Below are 18,630 nucleotides of genomic sequence, written 5' to 3'. Positions count from 1 at the left end.
ACACACACACACACACACACACACACACTAATTCAAGCTGGGTGGTGGTGTTGCAGGCTTTTTATCCCAGCGCTCAGGAGGCAGAGGCAGGAGGATCTCTTGAGTTTGAGACCAGCCTTGTCTTAGAGCAAATTCCAGAATAACCAGGGATACACGGGGAGTCTTTGCTCAAAACAAACAAACAAAAGTACTAATTCAATGCTTGGTTTAGTGGCACACACCTATAATCCCACCACTCAAGAGCTGGAAGTAGGAGAAACAGGAGTTCAGAGTTGTCATGGGCTACAGAGTGAGTTCTCAAGATCAGCCTGGGCTTCTTGAAACTGTTTTAAAAAGTAAACTAGGCAGTGATGGCACACACCTTTAGTCTTAGTACTCAGGAGGCAGAGGCAGAGGCAGAGGCAGAGGCAGAGGCACACACACACACACACACACACACACACACACACACACACACACTGCCTACTCCTGTTGTAGAGATGGAAATAGAGCTCCCTCTTCACCATTCCTACAGGACTTAATTCTGAGGAGAAACTTTAAAGCTAAAGGGTTATGAGGGCTGGTAAAGTGCTGTGTAAGTGTGAGGACCTGAGCTTTCACATCACACTCACAGTAAAAAACAAGGAGCTGGGCAGCGGTGGCGCACGCCTTTAATCCCAGCACTTGGAGGCAGAGGCAGGTGGATCTCTGAGATTGAGGACCCCTAATCTACAGAACAAATTCTAGGACAGCCACAGCTACACAGAGAAAAAAATAAAACAAGAAACAAAACCAACAACAAAGTAATTCTCATCAATAACCCCAGCACAGGGGCATAGAGACAGGTAGATCCCTGGGGCACACTTGCCAGCCAGTGTCATTCCAGGTTCAAGCAAGCAACTTTCTCTCAAAAAATAAGGCAGAGAAGACAGAGAAAGACACTTGACCTCTGACCTCCAAATACATGCATGGGTGAGTGCACTCATATGCACAGCACACACACACATACACACACCTAAAAATAAAAAAATAAATCTTTAAAATAATGATATGGATCCCTAGGTACTAAAACTAGAAATGACACCCACACCCCAATGTTTGCTGAATGTCACTGGACTTTGGAATAAGTGTAAAGGGCTATTCCTCATGCTAATTATTTTGAAGTTTTTTTTTTTTGGGGGGGTAGTAAATGTCAAATTCTTTCTTTTACCATCTCAATCTCCTTTGTTCCTTTGCTGGGGCTGAGTCAGCCTGTTGGGTGACCCAGGACTGCCCTAGGGGAGGGAGGAAGCCATACAACTAAGTCCTTTGAGCCTCTCCCCTGGCCAGAGGGCATCAGCAGTTGGAAAGGGGCCCAGCTTCATGGGCAAACAATGGTGCCAGCCAGCTGCGGGCGAAGTAGGGCTCAGCAGCCTCGCCTGATCTGGGAGGCATCCAGAAGGGCACCCCAAATACCTGAAGAGTCCACTTCACTTGGAGACAATTATCCACCAATCAGGGAAAAGTTTGGAAGCACTTTGCCAAGGACTGGGGAGAGTCAGGGAATGTGGAGAGAGGGAAAGGCCCTCAGTGTTCCTGGTGAACATCTCTAAGCATGAAATGCCCATTCTCCCTGGTAGGGGACCTCAGCGTTCCTGGAACTGAACTATTCTGGCATATGGGTGAGAAAACAAAGGCTCCCCAAGGAACTGAAAGTTGTTTGAGGTACCGTAGGAAATTAACCACAAAGCTGGGGCTAAAATCCAGGTTCCCTTTGATACAGTAAGTCCACACCAGGAAGTGATGTTTGCACCTTTTATAAGCATGCTCAATTCTGTGTCTTTGATAAGTGTCCATCTGACACAGAAGATAGTGTCTGACCACATGACCACTGGAATTGGAATCAGGATCTCAAGCATGGAGGACTCCTGGACAGGAGCAATCGGCAGCACTTGCCTGTCTGACTGTCAAGCCTGTGATGTGGTAATTGAGTTCAAAGCCTGCCTCCAGGGCTGGGAAAATGCCTGGTGGGTAAAAGCATAAGTCTCAGAGTTCAAATCCCCAGAACTCACAAAAAATCCAGGTGTGGTAGTGAGCCCCTGGAATCCCAGCTCTGGGAGGGAGTAGCCATGAGTGGATCCTGTGGGTGGGGCTTTCTAGCCAACCAATCTAGTCAAACCATCCAGCTCCTGGTTCAAGGAGAAACCTTGTCTCAAAAATCAGGTGCAGAATCAACTAAGGAAGATACTAGCTGTTGACCTGAGGCTTCAACATACACCCATATGAGCAGACACACCCCAGACACATATTCACATATCACACATGCACACAAAACCTACAACTAACACTTCCTATGCGTGTCACCTGATGTGAATTAGTTTGTTGCTGTGGTAGTGGCTCCAAGATGGCCGGCCATCCAAGATCCTTACCTCAGGGCGTCTATCCCTTCATCTAGGCAGTTACTTCAATGTATGGATTTCCTTCTGTGGGCAGTTTCCCCATGGTCCTGCCTCAGGGTATCTATCCCCTTACTTTGGCAGTTCCTTCTTCGCCAACACCACTGACCTCTGTAACCACTGGAAGACCGTAGTAGTGAAAGCCCAACTTCAGAGATAAACAAACAAACAAAAAACCCAAAACAAAACACTGGAAGTTCTATCTTGCTCTCTTGAACCTCTATGTGGGGAGAGCATCAGAGGCCATTCACTATAGACAGGTAGCCCAGTGGAGAGACCCACACAGCTGTGTGTTGCTATAGTACCACACATTACGTTATAAAGTTGAATTGGCTCAAAGTCCTCAAGGTCAGGGAGTCTGAGACCAAAAGCCCAGTTCTGCTGAGGGTCTTCTGGCTGCATCATATCCAGCAAGAGGAATCAAGTGGCCAAGGAGCTTGTGCAAGGGCTGAAGGCAAGGGTGAGTGGGGGGGGGGGCTAGTTTTGCTCTTAGAGCAAACCCAGGCTTCTGATTATCAACCCACTCCCACAATGTTGATTTTAGCCTTCCTGACCTAATAAACCTTTTGACAATCCCCGGAACCTCCCAACACTCTCAGAGTAGTAAGTAACATCAATATTAGTTTTAGAAGGGGCATTCAGACCATAGGCAAGTACAGAGACCCCCTCCAACAGCCAACTGATTTGCCAGCCATGTGCCTGAGCCCCCTGAGAACTGGATCCCCACCCCTAGCCCCACTCAGGGCTCTAAATGCCTGCAACCCTAGTTCACATCTTCACTAGACCCTCATGAGAATTCCAGAGTCTTCTTGTTTTAAGCTGTCAAGGTGTGTAGTAATTTCTTATGTAGAAATGATGAATGCAAACATTTTTCCTTTATCTTTTTAAATTTAAATTAGCTTATTATCATGTATGTGTATAAAGTGTGCATGTGACTGTGTACACATACATGCCTTGGTGCACACGTGGAGGTCAGAGGACAATCCTCTCCTAACCACCCAGCATCGAATCAGTCTTTCCTTTATTTAAAAGTGAGGATGGATGAGTATAGTTTCTGCTACTAACACATACAGAATGTAGATCCAAACAGATGGGGGCAATGTTGCTATATTATTATTTAGTTAGCTAAACATCCGTTTATTACTGCTATTGTGTGTGTGTGTACGTACACATGTGCTCTTGAGTGGGCACACCATGCTCTGGTATGCTTGCAGAGGTCGAGGACATGTCTCTCCTTCCACTAGCGATCGAACTTAAGCTGTCAAACTTGCAGAGCAACTACTTTTACCCACTGAGCTATCTCACCAGCCCCATGTGGTTTTTATTAACGAAGAGCAGAGCCTTGAGGTAGGGCCATTCATTTTCTTTCTAACAATTTCATTCTGAGTTCAGGTCTGAAATACCCACCAGCCCAAGGACAAATGCTGCAGGGTCTCTCCATTCCCTCCCTCTCCCTAAGTCAGTATGGGTATCCTGTCGCTTCTTCCCCTAAAGATTCCAGTTTCTCACACCCCACCCTGGAATTTATCAGGTATTTCTTGGCTCTTCTGCTAGGAGGTCTATGTTCCAAAAATTTGCTCCATCTCAGCACTTTTCCCTGACGTTCCCTGACCTCTGGAAGCTGCCCAGCTAAGGACTGTTTTGCTCCTTAATCCATCTCTGGGAAACGGGTTTAAATTTTAACTGTGCTGCAGATTCGCACTTTGAAAAGTTTCTCAACCTCTTGAACCCTATTTCTTCATCTGCCAAACAGAGTGAATTCTGCCTTTTTGCTGCTGGGGAAAGAAAATAGGTATGAAGACTGAAGAGTAGGATAAACGGAAGCCCTCTGCAACTGTCAGGTACAGCCCCGCCCCAGCCCAGCATCCTTTCCTCACAGTGGGAGAGGCTTAACACTCACAGGTTCCGCCCTGCTCTGCTGTAGAGACCACTTCTGTCTCTTAGATCATGGGACTTTCAATATCTTTATTCAGGCTTTCAGCACAACTTGCAAACGTATTCCAGTACCTTCCTTCCTTCAGCAGCTAAACCAGATTAAGAGGAGGGGCTTGTTGTTGTTTTATTTTGCTTTGGAGACAGGGTTTCTATGTAGCTTTGGAGCCTGTTCTGGAACTGGCTCTGCAGATCAGGCTGGCCTCCAACTCTCACAGAGATTCACCTGCTTCCTGAGTGAGGGGCCTAAAGGTGTGTACCAACATTGTCCAGTTTGTTTTTGTTTTGTTTTGTTTTTGTTATTGTGGACCTTAAACTCATGATCTTCCTGGCTCAGATTTCCAAGTACAGGGATTACAATAGAAAATAAATTGTTTTTAGTTGTATTATTATTGTTGTTGTTATTATTATTATTATTATTATTATTATTATTTGTATGCATGGTGCTTGGAATCAAACTTAAGATTCTAGGTACTCTAGACAAACATTCTACTACTTGACTACACTTTTTCATTTTGTTTGTTTTTTGAAAAAGGGTTTCTCTGTGTAACAGCTCTGGCTGTCCTGGCACTCTGTAGCCCAGGCTGGCCTCAAACTCACAAAGATCCTCCTGCTTCTGCTTCTGCCTCCCAAGGGCTGCACCACCACCACCCCTGGCTTTCTTTCTTTCCTTTTAACATGGGTTGTAGAGATCTTAATTCAGCTCCTCACATTTTTAAGGCAAGTACTCTATCAGCTGAATTATTACCCCAGCTCCCAAATAAATTACTTGTAAGTGGAATCTTATTGGCTATTATTAGTTCCTAAGTTTGGGTGCATGTTGGAATAACCTAAGGGGTTAATGTAGTCACCTCCAAAGATCCTGATTTGTCTATCTAGGATGTGGCCTGGACATCAAAATTATTTAAAAGTCTTGTTCTTCTGAAGTTAAAGGGACTGGATTTACCTAGCCATCTGAAAACAAGAATGGAACGAAATGAGACAATTCAAACAGGGATCAAATAGCGAAGGAAAACTGACCCCTGAGATGGAAAACAAATGAGCAAAGATCATGGAGATGGGTTTTTCTTTGGGCTATCAGTTCACAAAAAAAAAAAAAAAAAAAAAAAAAGACATGGAGACATATTAATTATGAAAGCTCAGCCTTAGCTTAGGCTTGTTTCTAACTAGCTCTTATAACTTAATCCATTTCTATTGGTTTACTTTCTGCCTCATGGCTTTCTTACCTCATCTCCATAGTGCCCACCCTGCTTTCTCTGCATCTCCTCAGTCTCAGCCTTCCTCTTCCCAGTACCCTTTGCCCAGAAGTTCCACCTAGCTATTGGACAGTCAGCTTTTTCTTAAACCAATCAGAGTGACATATCTCCACAGTGTACAAAAGATTACTCCACAAGACCAAGATTTCCATAAACTACTGTCAAGACAGTTTACAGGTCATAGAACAGGGAAAGGAAACCCAGTGAAGGCCCGCAGACTCTGGGGAGAAGGAACTGAATCTGAGGAGACTCCGGAGGTCAGAGTTTCCAGAGCAGGGTGCTCAGGGGTATTGCTGCATGGACAGTGCTATTCAAGCGTTCAGCCGAGCACTCAAGGATATGTGCATGCAAGGAAATGACCTTAAGATAAGGGGGAATACTTCGAAGAGCTGGCAGTAACAGTATTTAGGACTCATACAGGCCCAGGAATACCATCTGCGCCCTGCACGAAAGCTAAGGAGCCTCATGATTCCCCAGGCATTTGGTAGAGTACACAGAAGAGTATTGCCTCAGTACTGATGGGAAATTATCCCAAACTCAAAAGTACCTTGATCACACCACACGTAATATTAAAACCAAGACCCCAAAGATCAAACCATTTCCAAATAACTGAATTGCATCCCAAAGGAAGAAGGTAATACCTAAAGAATTACAACAGTATCTAGGAGCTGGGTGGTGGTGGCACATACCTCTGGTCCCAGCACTCAGGAGTCAGAAGCAGGTGGATCTCTGTGAGTTTGAGGTTAGCCTGGTCTACAGAGCTGGTTTGAGGGCAGCCAAGACTACACAGAGAAACCCAGTCTCTAAAAACCAACCAAACAAACAAAAATATCTAGCACTTAACTAGTGGAACTCACATATCCAGTATCCAATTAAAGAAAAAAAATCAGGGGTCAGGAAAGATGGCTTAATGGGCGAAGACTATCACTGTTAGCCTGATGACCTGAGTTCAGTCCCTGAACCCACAGGATGACAGGAGGAAAGTGACCCCTGCAAGATGTCCTTTGTCCTCAGTCTGTGTTCTATGGCATGGTAGCATGCACACACACACACACACACTAATACCTAGCTTTTACAGCATGACTACATTGTTAAAATATGCTTTGTCTTTCTTTTTTTCAAGTCAGGGTTTCACTGTATAACTTGACTGCCCTGGAACTAACTCTGTATAACAGGCTGGCCTCAAACTCACAGAGATCTGATTGCCTCTGCCTCCCAAATGCTGGTATTAAAGACATGTGTTACCGCTGTTCATTTTAAACTACGCTTTTTCTTAAATGGTGTTTTATTTTGTTTTGCTTTGAGATAAGGCCTCATGTAGACCAAACTGGCCACAAACTCACTAGCTCCGGAGGCTGAGATAACAGGCTTGGGCCTCCATGTCTGATTTATGTGGTACTGGGGTCAAAACTAGGTTTTGTGCATACTAGGCAAGTGCACTATTTACTGGACAACATCCTTTGTCCTTAAAATGTAACTTTATCTAAAGGATTTCCTAAGGTCAAAATTCACTACAACAATGTAAAACTTGAACAAATTCTTTGTGTCTAAAGAAACAAGGCTTTCTTAAAAGCATTGTACTTGTTTCAGTGATATTTACAAAAAGGAATTAGATAAGGGGACAAGATTTTATGTTTTATTAAGTCAATTGCTTATGTTTTCTGTTGATTTCATCAGACTTTTGACTACTCAGGAAACAGTGCTAACAAAACCAAAGTTCATTCAAGTATCTACTTAGGTGAAGGTTTTTTAAATAACCATTTTAATAAACAACTGACTTCAAGCAATTTTATTTATATATTTTATGTTATGTGTAATGTGTTTTGCCTGATGTATGACTGTGTATCACAGGTGTGCCTGGTAGCTGAGGAATCCAGAAGAGGGCACATGTGGGTTCTGGGAATTGAACTTGGGTCTTCTGGGAGAGTAAACTAGTGCTCTTAACCACTGAGCCATGTCTCCAGCCTTTGTCTTAATCTTTCTTACATTTAGTGAGTAGTGTGCACACCATAGGCACACACAGAGCATAATTGGGATCAGAGAACAGCTTATGGGAGATGGCTTTCTCCTTTCATCGTAAGGATGGCAAGGATCAAAGTCAGATCAACAGGTAAACTCGTTAATCTGATGAGCCATCTTGCTATCCCCTTAGGTGATTTTAATACATTTAAGACCCGGTGTATCTGTAATGTCTAAATCAATATGTCTAAAACCTACCTATATATTATGAAAAACTTTGAGGAGCTAAAGGCACATATTAAATACCTCTGAAGTAACCAATCAGTGCAGGGCTCACTGTTATTCAGTGTGTATGCATTATATCTGGACTATTGACACATGGAATAGCCAGAGAAATTTTTTAAAACACTTCTGCTATTTATAATCAGGACCATTCAGATAAAAACTTTCCTTTTGTGCCAGGAGTGGTGGCACAGGCCTGTACTCCCAGAACTTGGGAGGTGGAGGCAGGAAAGAAAGTGATGAGTTCAAGGTCATCCTTGACTACAGAGTAAGTTTGAGGCCAGCTGGGCTACAATGAAACTCTGTCTCAGAAAACAAAAGCAGCTCGCCACTGGGCAGTCTTCCTATTTCAAACCCAGCCTACTTCTGTTTAACTTGTTATTATTGAATATGGGAAGTGTATGTTTTTCTGTCGGAGAATGAGCCTCATAGCACAGACACTGCTTCCTAAATTGGTAAAAGGTCCAAAGTTCTTGTTTTTGTCTGTGTTAGAGACCCATTATCCTACCCAACCAAATATTCCAAATTTTGCTTCAGAAGTAGGTGATACATTAAGAACTCATGACGGTAGCTGAACGAGGTGGCACATGCCTTTAGTCCTAGGACTAAGGAGGCAGGGGCAGGAGGAGCTCTGTTAGTTCAAGGTCAGGCTGATCTGCAAACCAAGCTTCAGGACAGCCAGGGATACACAGTGTAACCTTATCTCAAACAATGAAAAAGAAAAAAAAAAAAAAAAACCTCTCGTATGATAGAAGTCTTCTAACACGTGGCACTTCAAGGCACCCTTTACCAAGTGGATGCTCTCTAAATCAGAATCGTTAAGGGTGATAACCCTACCTAGCTATCTTAGAGTTACTATTGCTGTGATGAAATGCCATGGCCGAAAGCAAAGCAGGGAGAAAAGGGTTTATTTGGCTTACAGTTTCACATTACTGTTCATCATTGGAAGAAGTCAGGATAAGAATTCAAGGAGGGCAGGAACCGGGAGGCTGGAACTGATACACAAGACATGGCAGGTGCTGCTTACTGGTTTGCTCCTCCTAGTTTGCTCAGCCTGCTTTATTGTAGAGCCCAGGACCACCAGCCCAGGAGTGGCTGGGCTGGGCCCTCCACTCAGTCACTACACCCCGATCTTATGGAGATACTTCCTCAAGCGACATTCCTTCCTCTCAGATAACTCTAGCTTGTGTCAAGTTGGCATAAAACACACTAACCTTGCTCCTAACTGACTATGCCTATAATCTTTTTTGTATATATATGTATGTACGTATGTACGTACGTATGTACGTATGTATAAATTTAGAGGCTAGGTCTCTTTCTTCAGCCATTTTGGACTAGGCTGGAACTCCATGTGTAGCCTAAATTAGCTTCAGAGTTATGGAGACCTTCCTCCCACATCAGCTAGGAACGCAGGCTTCGGCTGTTTGCTCAGCATGACTGTGCTCTTTAAGCAAAGATGACTAGACATGTCCTCACATTGTGTACTCTATCTAAGAAGTGCTCCAGTGACTTTTGTTTGTTTGCTTGTTTGTTCCTTTGCACTACTAGGGACTGAGCCCAGGGCCTCAAATACGCTAGGGGAGACCTCTCTCACTGAGTATATTCCCAGACCCCTCCCTGCTGGGGTCCAACCTCAGCTCGGGTTCAGGTCCTGAACTGGGGAAGGGACATCCACGCAAGGAAAACTTCTGACTATCAAGTGGGTTGCATTCAAGTGACCCAAAATAGCTCGGGTCATTATTAGCTTCTAGTTTTGATTTTAAGAAATTCAACACAATTTAAGGAATACATCGTGATCATTATGAAATCTCACATTGTTCCCATTTTTGCTTCCCTAAATACACTTTCCCACCCCTTGCATAACCTTTTTATAGACCCAGAGTTCAGCATTTTTGCAGGCTTAACTAAACATCAAGGCAGACACATCCTGCTTTTGCAGTACTTATGTCAGCTGGCAGCTACTGTGGTTACAACGTTAAAAAGTAATAGACATGGGCACAATGCTTTAAGGACAACAATATTCAAACCCAGACAATTATTTCATGTCTGCAAGATATGCTTTTATACAGTCCTTTTCTCTACAAGAGGGTCCCATGTCTCAATCTCTCCTAAAAGTCAGACTTTGATAAGACACTCTTCCCATTCCACTATACCATACTTCTCCCACCAATATAATCTCCCAATAAAAGAAAAGGTAGATCTCTCCATCCACACTTTGCATTGTATTCTTTCCCCTTACAGCACACCAAATCCCACCAATGATTCTATGCTTGGTGTCCAGGGACCATATTGTCAACAGTTGGCACTATGTGTATTCCTGAGACTTCCCCAATTCTGTGTATGATTGCCTTACTCTCCTTTCCAGAACTGTGAAACGTGGTTAATGTTCCAAGTATGGATTTCTCATATGTACCTAACTATCTCTATTGAGTCAGAAAAGTTCCCAGGATTAGGAGTTTTAGTTAGTAATTCCAGATAAGAGATTTGAGAAGTATTAGTCCCCTGTTGAATCTTAGGGGAACATATTTGAGAAAGAGCAGAATTTCCAGGGGAAATTACAGCTATTGCATGGATAACTGACAAATCTAAAAACCACCCAAACAATCATCAATATAATGAGAGAGAAAAGAGCTTGCAAGCTTCATGAATTTTATAAATTCCTATGCCAAGTGAGAGTCTGTTTCCACAGGTTCCTTTCCCCAAGGAAACCCGTTGGACAGGTAGTCATATGCTTATCCAATACTAGGCTGCACGGCTCCTGACACCTCCTCATGATGGAAAGACACTGGCATGCCATACATCCTAAATCTTGACTACATCTGCAAGCAAATAATTCTGCCTTATTTGGAAAATCTGTTTATTCTCAAACACAAAAATAACCCTGGGGGTCTGTGGCTAAATGTCACCTAGTATTGAAAACTCTTGTCATTCTTTAGACCGAAAACAGTTTGAGTGTATTTCTGAGAGAGAAAAAAAAAAAAAAAAAAAAAAGTCATGATGGTCCTAACTAATGCTGCCAATCACAATTATTTCCTGAAATTCTGTTCACAATGAAAGTAACTGTATAGTATGGTCAATAGCCAAACAGTTTGCAAAATTCTAAAATGGCTATTCTGAGTCTTGCCAACCACAGATGTGATCCCATTGGAACTTATTTGTTAGTATTAGTGGGTGTGGGGTGGTGGTGGTGTGTGTACACACACGTATTGTGTGTCTGTGTCTGTGTGTGCGTGTGCATGTGTGTGTGTAAGGACAAATTCCTCGAGTTGGCTCTCTCCCCTACCTCTATGTAGGTTCCAGATATCCAGTGCAAGTTGCTCACTGGATCAATTACTAGCTTCTTCATCCATTTCTAAAGAATTTATGGCAGGGTGCCAGTTGGTGGCAGCACACACCTTTAATCCCAGCACTCAGGGGGCAAGGCAGGCAGAGCTCTGAGTTAGAGGCCAGCCTACTCTACAAATCGATTCCAGGAAAACCATGACTGCTGTCACACAGAGAAACCAAATAAGAAAAAAAAAAAAAAAAAAAAAAAAAAAAAAATTTACGTCCACATGTGGTGGTGCTCACCTTTAACCCCAATATGTAGCAGGCAGGGGCTGGCACATTTCTGTGAGTTTGAGGCTAGTTTGGTCTACATAATAAGATCCAGGCCAGCCAGAACTACACAGTGAAACCCTGTGTCCACAAACGAACTTATGCTCAAACTCATAAAAATTACTATAGCAAGTACTTATTTTTAAGTCTAGTATTTTTGTTGTTTTTCGGCATTTCTTGCTGTATAACCTTGGCTGGCCTGGAATTTGCTATGTAACCTATCTGGTCTCAAACTTTCCATGACTCTGTTCTGACTCCTGACATTGGAGTTACAGCGGTGTGCGGTGTGCTGCTGTGCCTGGTACAAAGTTGCATTCTTAAAAAATGTTAGGGATGGTGAGATGGCTCAGTGGGTGAAAATGCTTGCTGCCAAGTCTGACAGCCTGTGTTCCATCTCCAGGTGCCATGTGGTGGAAAAGAGCAGTCTGTAAGTTGTCCTCTGACCTCTACACATCTGCCATAGTACACAAGCCATGTACTGGAATCATGAGCCCAAACGCCCGCGTGAGCACACACACACACACACACACACACACACACACACACACCTGCAAGCACCTCAATAGTAAATAAAATACAAGCTTTGAAAAAATGTATTTATTTTTATGTGTATTGGTGTTTTGCCTGCCTGTGTGAATATGAGTTTCAGGTCCCCTGGAACTGGAGTTACAGATAGTTGTGAGCTGTCATGTGGGTGCTGGGAATTGAACCTGGCTCCTCTGGAAGAGTAGTCAATCAGTGCTCTTAATCCCTGAGCCATCTTTCTAGCCCCCAAATATATACTTTCTTGAGGCAGAGTTTCACTATGTAGCCCTTGACTGGCCTAGAAGTTGCTGTATGATATATAATTTTGGATGTTTATGTAACATTGAGACTTGAACCCAGGTCCTGGTGCATTCTAGACCCATGCTCTACCACTCATGAGGTTTCAGCAAGCTCTGACAGATCACCACATGCTTATTTCCCGGCTTTTGCTTCACTTTCCCTATGAACTTGTGCTATATCCCCTTTTCTATAACATTGTACTGGTACTACATGACTGTTGCAGAATAATTGTTTACCCTGTAAAGATGTGTCTCTGCCTAAGATGCCTTCTGATTGGTTTAATAAAGAGCTGAATGACCAATAGCTAGGCAAGAGGGAATACGTGGGACTTATGAAGAAGGAGAGAAAGGAGGAATCTAGGCATGCAGATTTTGCCAGCAGACTTGGAGCAAGTCAGACATGCCATACTGGTGAAAGGTTACTGAGCCACGTGGCAGAATGTAGATTAAAAACTATGGGTTAATTAAGTTATAAGAGCTAGTTAGAAACAAACCTAAGCTAAAGACCAAGCTTTCATAATTGTTGATACGTTTCCGTGTTATTATTTGGGGGCTAGTGACCTAAAGATAGTCTGACAAAAACAAACAAACAAACAAACAACAAAAACCTGGTACACATGATGGAATGAAACTAGGAGTCTCTCTCTCCATTTTGGCTAAACTACAAATAAATCAATTTTCTTTATGAGTTTGCTTTTTCATTTTTTTAAAGGTATACTGGGTTTTTATACCTAAGTGCCTTTCTGTAGCAGGAAATAATAATGAAAATTAATTAAAACCAACCCAGAAATGGAAGTTAGAATCAGGAGACAAGGACATTAAAACAATGATTGTAACTATATTATATATTACCAAAAATTAAGCAAACACATGGAAGACATAAAAGAAGTCAAACCTCTAGGGATGTGTGAGATGACTTGGAGGTTAAGAACACTGATTGCTCTTGCAGAGGACCTGTGTTCAATTCCCAGCACATACATGGTAGTTTATAGCTGCCTGTCACTCCAGTCCCAGGAGATCCCATGTCATCTTTTAGCCTCTAAGGGCACCAGGCATGAGCATAGATCACAGATGTACATTCAATCAAGCACTCATACACATAAATTAAAAATGAGTAAACTCTCAAAATCACAAAGTGGTACTGCCCACATTTAAGGTGGGTCACCTCAGAAAACTTCTCACAGACACACCAGAGGTTGGTCTTCTCAATGACTCTCAATCCTGTCAATCTGAAAATCAATATAAACCATCACACCACTGGAGGATTCACAATTGCAATAGTAGCTGCAGAGACAAGAGTTTCTCTATGTAGCTTTGTAGCCTGTCCTAGAACTCACTCTGTAGACCAGGCTGGCCTCTAACTTATGCAGATACACCTGCCTCTGCCTTTCAAGTGCTGGAATTAAAGGCATGCACCCTCTCCATACACACAAACACCCTTGCCTCATTTTCTCTCCTTAAATTTAATTTTAAGTGTATGGAGTGTTTTGCATCATGAACGTTCATGGTACACACAGAGGCCATACAAAAATTTCAGAGTCCCTGAAACTGGAGTTACAGGGAGAGTTGAACCATCAAGTGGGTGTTGGGAACTGAACCCCTGTAGGTTGGAAGGACTGACAGCGCTATTAACCACTGAGCCATTTTTCCAGCTCCACTTATCATTTTCCTAATGGTGACAGATTCTCTATCGACCTGTTAGCTATCATCTGTCAGTCTGTCTGCCTGTGTGTGCTAGAGAGCACGTGCATATACATAAGTGTGAATGTGGAGAAAAGAATTTGGTCTCAGGAATGCTACCCACTCTCACATGTGTGGAGTGTGGTATGTGTCTGTAGTGTGGGCATGCACATCTTTGTGTATACTTGCAGGTGTCATAGGACATTGGTTGACAGGGCTTATCAGTCTCTGCTTTATTCCTTTAAGGTAGAATTGCTCACTGATCCTGAAGGGAGGCTGGTGGCCAGCAAGCCCCAGTACTCCTCCTGTCTCCACCCCTTACAGCGATGGGTGACAGTGGGGCCTGAGGCCAAGCCTGACTTTGTATGTCTGTGCTGGGATATGAACTCAGGTCCCCTGCTTGCATGGCAAGTACTTTACTAACTAGCCATCTCCCGGTTTTATGGGTCTTCTTGAACCCAGGTCATTGTCCATCCTAGTCTAGTGTTCCAACACAAACCACAGTCCCAACTCTTAATGGTGTCTTCTATTTAATCTCACTGAAAACCATATAATGTAAAATTAAGCATTTAAGTGAACAATTCACTGTTTTTCAAAAAAAGATTTGATTTCTAGTTTATGTGCATTCATGTTTTGTCCGAATTCGTGTCTGTGTGAGGGTGTTGGATCCCCAGAAGCTGGAGTTACAGACAGGTGTGAGCTGCCATGTGAGTGCTGGGAATTGAACCCCAGGACCTCTGGAAGAACAGCCAATGTTCTTAACCACTGAGCCATACCCCCAGCCCCATTGCCTTTTTTTTTTTTTTTTTTTTTTTTTAAAGATAAGGGATAAGGTCTCATATAGTTCAGGTTGGCTTCTGAGCTTACTAAATGTAGCCCAGAATGGCCACAAACTTTTTTTTTTTTTTTGAGGCAGGGTTTCTCTGTGTAACAGTACTGATTGTTTTGGAACTTGTTCTGTAGGCCAGGCTGGCCTCAAACTCACAGAGCTCCACCTGCCTCTGCCTCCCAAGTGCTGGTCTGCCTCCTGAGCGATGGGATTACAGGCATGCACCATCACATGTAATTTATACAGGTATTGCAGCCAAAGCTTCATGCATGTTGGGCAAGCACTCTGTTAACTCAGCTAAGTGTCTAGCCCAAAGGTTTGTGTTTTTGAGGTATGGTTTCACATAGTTGAAGCTGGTCTTGAGTTGACCCTCCTCTTCACCTCTCAAGAGCTGACATTATAGGTATGTGCCACCATCATGGGTTTTTATCATTAAAAATGTTATCATTGAAAGTTGTGTGTGTGTGTGTGTGTTTCATGATGGGGATTAGATCAAGGATCTCATTCATGCTAAGAACGTGCTCTACCAACGAGCTTACATACACAGCAGTAAAGATTTTATGTGCTCACTTATGGTTCGATGTAAAATCATATTTATGCATATCCACCATTGCACAACTTCTTAAAAGACACTGGTTTAACCTGGTAGAGTGAGAGGACTCTAGAATTGGGGAGGGCCAGTCCTCAGCTGATCTCAACTGTTCTGGGATGCAACGTTTTTATTGCACCCTTGGATCTACCCCCTGCTTTGCCTTCTGGTTTCATCTTTCCTGTGAGCCTGTGAGGTATGCAAGATGTCACCACTGGTCCTGCTTCACAGATGAAGAAACAGTCTGAATGCAGCTGACTAGACCAGTTGACCTTGCGGGACCTGTCTCCTCTCCACCCAAGCCTAGAGACTCCCCTGGGACTTAGCAGAAAGCCTCAGCGTTTGCATATTTCTCATTGCACCCTGTACCACCTGCAGAGACGTCTGTGTGAATCAGGGTAGGCTCTAAGATTCCAGGAAGTCTTTCAGTCTGACGCCTTCCCAGCTTATGTAAAGTGACCTGGATGCTTGCTGCTTGATTCTATCTTTGCCTGAAGAATTTTTAGGTGTAAATTTAGTCTGCATTTTTGTTGTTACTGTTGCTGCTGCTCTGCCTCTTTGGATTGCAGAGTCTAGTTTAGGACAGACATCTCCCGTGAGCACTCTAGGGAAAGAAAATGTTGGTTACTGGAGGTTTCAAGGGCTAAGGATAACATTAAATTTGAAAGCAAAAAAGGAGAAAACTTGTGGGGGATGTACCAGGATTCCCACCCTCAACATTTCACTATGAAAACATTTAAACAGGTAGAACTGTGTACAGTGGAAAGACTGAACAGCAAATACCCACCTACCTACCACTTAGATTCTGTAATTATCAACTGATTGCTGTTTGCCCTGTCACACATTCATTTAATGACCCCCCCTTGCCTCTGCCCATTCATCTCAATTTTTTTTGACAGTTTCAATGAAGCTGTAGAGTCCACTCTACTACAAGCACTTTAGCATGACCATCACTAACTAGCATTCAGCATTTGGCTTTGCTTATGTTAAATAAAATACAAAGCAGACATTGCTGTAGATTGAGCTCCTAAACTGGGCCCAACGGGTCAAACCAAAACTGACTGATCCTAAATTGTAAGTCTCCATGTCTTTTTTATTATTTTTGTTTTTGGAGACATGGTTTTCTCTTCGTAGCCCCAGGCCAGTTAGCTGGGGGTATGTAGCATAGAAAAACCTCATCCTTTGAAACATGCTTTGGTTTTTCCAGTGACCCCATCCCAGAGCTACCTAGGGGTCATAAGCCAACAGTGGACTCAACATATAGAAAGACACTTTTTAGTTGGGAGTATTTGAGAATATTTTAGGAACTGCATGTCAGAAATCAGGACATATCAATATCTGTCATCTATCTACCTACCTGTGTGAATCAGATAGATGGGTACCTGTAGATAGATGGGGACCTGTTATTGATGTACCATCTACCTATCTTCCATCTAGCTGTCTTTGTATGTATGTATGTATGATCTATCTGGCTGACTATTCTTCCTGCCTGTCTACCTACCTACATACCTATCTATCATCTTTTACACAATCATAATTTGTGTTGTCACAATTTGTTTTTTCTCTTTGCTTACTTGTATTCCATTGTCTAGATGAACATTTGACAGCTTACTAATTCTCCTATATGAAACAGTACCTTGGATTGGTTTCCAATATTTTCTTTTGAATTTTTTTTTGTGTGTTTTGGATCTATTTATTTTATTTTATTTGTTGTTTGTTTTGTTTTGTTTTTTGGGGGGATTGGTTTTTCAAGACAGGGTTTCTCTGTGTAACCCTGGCTGTCCTGGAACTCACTTTGTAGATCAGGCTGAACTCAAACACAGAGTTCCACCTGCCTCTGCCTCCTGTGTGCTGGGATTAAAGGCATTTGCCATCACTGCCTGGCTTCTTTTTAATTTTTAAAGATTTGTTTTGCATGTGTCTGCATGTTAGTATTCCCATGTGCATTCAGATGTCCAAGGAGGCCCCCTTGGCACCAGAGTTATAGACACTTGTGAACTGTTTGATGTTGATAATGAAACTGAATTCAGGTCCTCTGAAAAAGCAGGAAATGTTTTTAACTACTACAGTGTCTCTCCAGCTCCTATTTTTAAATTTTTTTTGGAGACAGAGTCTCGCTATATAACCCATACTGGCCTCAATTTCACTAAATAACTGAGGATGACTTCAAACTTCATTTTCTAAATGTATTTTATTCATTCTTTTTTGTGGTGTGTGTATAGGTCTGATGACAATTACAAATATAAGTCCTTGACTTTTTCTTTGTTTGAGAAAGGGTTTCTCTTTTGCTACTGTGGAGGCCAGGCTGACCTTTGAGATTCTGGGCATTCTCCTGTGCCTGCCTCTCATTTTGGTATTGGAATGCTGCACTGTCTTGCTCTATAGACCAGGCTGGTCTTGAACTCACAAAGATGGGCCTCCCAAGTGCTGGGATTAAAGGTGTACACCACCACTGCTGAGCTCCACCTCTGCCTGGCTTACCCTGTCTAGCTAGCTTTATGTGAATTCTTAGAAGCTGAGCAAGTGTTTTCCCTTCTGAGTACGTACCAGCTGACCATGAGCTTCTGCCTCCTGACTCCCCTCCTGAGTGTTGGGATTGAAGGTGTATGTCTCCCTGTTGTTTTTGTTGTTTATTTTTTTGTTTTGAGACAGGTATTTCTCTATATCCCTGTCTGGCTTGGTACTCATAATGCAGTTCAGGTTGGCCATCAGCTTGCAAGATTCCTCCTGTCTCAGCCTTGCAAGTGCTAGCATTAAGATATGAACCATAAGGCCTGACAGTTGTGTTTTACATGTATTAGCTAATTTAATCCCCGATAATACTAAATGCAAATGCATTACTATACCCATCTTATACATGAGGAAACTGACCATCCTACTGAGGTTGGCATACATGTTTAATGGCATAGTACATTCAAAACTCTTAGGGCAAGATTTAGTGATTGATTACAATGTAAGAATAGTAAGTTAGTGATTACAATGTAAGAGTAACATTAGGAAATTTTTATTTTACTAACTTGATTATTAGTAGGAAGCAAAGTTGCCAAATACCAGATAGGATACCCAGTTAAATTTGAATTTTCGGAGTGAAGGGCCATGAGGGAGGGCAATAGAGAAGTGAATAAAAACAAGGCATTATGATACATATGTACATATATACATATGCCACAATGAAATACTGTTCTTTGTATGTACCTACAAATTAATTATGGCCAGAGAGCCAACTCGTCCATTAAAGGCACTTGTCACCAACACTGACTGAAGTTCA

Source organism: Phodopus roborovskii, unplaced genomic scaffold, assembly GCF_943737965.1.
Source record: "Phodopus roborovskii unplaced genomic scaffold, PHOROB, whole genome shotgun sequence".
NCBI lineage: Eukaryota > Metazoa > Chordata > Mammalia > Rodentia > Cricetidae > Phodopus > Phodopus roborovskii.
This window is presented reverse-complemented; position numbering follows the sequence as displayed.